Raw genomic sequence first — 1,695 nt, forward strand, 5'->3', positions numbered from 1 at the left:
AGACAAAGAAGGCCATTACATAATGGTAAAGGGATCAATGCAACAGGAAGAGCTAACGATCCTAAATATATATGCACCTAATACAGGGGCACCCAAATTCATAAAGCAAGTTCTTAGAGAACTACAGAGAGACTTAGACTCCCACACAATATAGTGGGAGACTTAACACACCATTGTCAATATTAGACAGATCAACGAGACAGAAAATCAATAAGGATATTCAGGACTTGAACTCAGCTCTGGACCAAGCAGACCTAATAGACATCTACAGAACTTTTCACCCTAAATCAACGAAACACACATTCTTCTCAGCACCACATCACACTTATTCTAAAATTGACCACATAATTGGATGTACACTCCTCAGCAAATGCAAAAGAATGGAAATAATAACAAACAGTGTCTCAGATCACAGTGCAATCAAATTAGAACTCAGGATTAAGAAACTCACTCAGAACCATACAACTATATGAAAACTGAACAACCTGCTCCTGAATGACTACTGGGTACATAACAAAATTACAGCAGAAATAAATAAGTTCTTTGAAACCAATGAGAACAGACACAACGTACCAGAATCTCTGGGACACAGCTAAAGCAGCGTTTAGAGGGAAATTTATAACACAATGCCCAGAGAAAAAGTGGGAAAGATCTAAAATTGACACCCTAACATCACAGTTAAAAGAACTGGAGAAGCAAGAGCAAACAAATTTAAAACCTAGCAGAAAACAAGAAATAACTAAGATCAGAGCAGAAGTGAAGGCGATAGAGACATGAAAAACCCTTCAAAAAGTCAATGAATCCACAAGCTGGATTTTTGAAAAGATTAACAAAATAGATAGACCAGTAGCCAGACTAATAAAGAAGAGAGAAGAATCAAATAGACACAATAAAAAATGAAAAGGGGAGATCACCACCAATCCCACAAAATAAAACTATCATCAGAGAATACTATAAACCTCTCTATGCAAATAAACTAGAAAATCTAGAAGAAATGGATACATTCCTGGACACATACACCCTCCCAAGACTAAACCAGAAAGAAGTCGAATCCCTGAACAGATCAATAACAAGTTCTGAAATGGAGGCAGTAATCAATAGCCTACCAACAAGAAAAGTCCAGGACGAGATGGATTCATAGCGAAATTCTACTAGAGGTACAAAGAAGAGCTGGTACCATTCCTTCTGAAACTATTCCAAACAATAGAAAAAGAGGGACTCCTCCTTAACTCATTTTATGAGGCCAGAGTCATCCTGATACCAAAACCTGGCAGAGACACAACAAAAAAAGAAAATTTCAGGCCACTATCCCTGATGAACATCGATGTGAAAATCCTCAATAAAATACCAGCAAACCGAATCCAGCAGCACATCAAAAAGCTTATCCACCATGATCAAGGTGGCTTCATCCCTGGGATGCAAGGCTGGTTCAACATACACAAACCAATAAACATAATCCATCACATAAACAAAACGAATGACTAAAACCAAATTATTATCTCAACAGATGCAGAAAAGGCCTTCGATAAAATTCAACACCCCTTCATGATAAAAACTCTCAGTAAGCTAGGTATTGATGGAACATATCTCAAAATAATAAGCGCTACTAATGACAAACCCTCAGCCAATATCATACTGAATGGGCAAAAGCTGGAAGCATTCCCTTTGAAAACTGGCACAAGACAAGGATGCCCT

This window comes from Rhinopithecus bieti, unplaced genomic scaffold, assembly GCF_001698545.2.
Source record: "Rhinopithecus bieti isolate Rb0 unplaced genomic scaffold, ASM169854v2 scaffold_14404, whole genome shotgun sequence".
Lineage (NCBI taxonomy): Eukaryota > Metazoa > Chordata > Mammalia > Primates > Cercopithecidae > Rhinopithecus > Rhinopithecus bieti.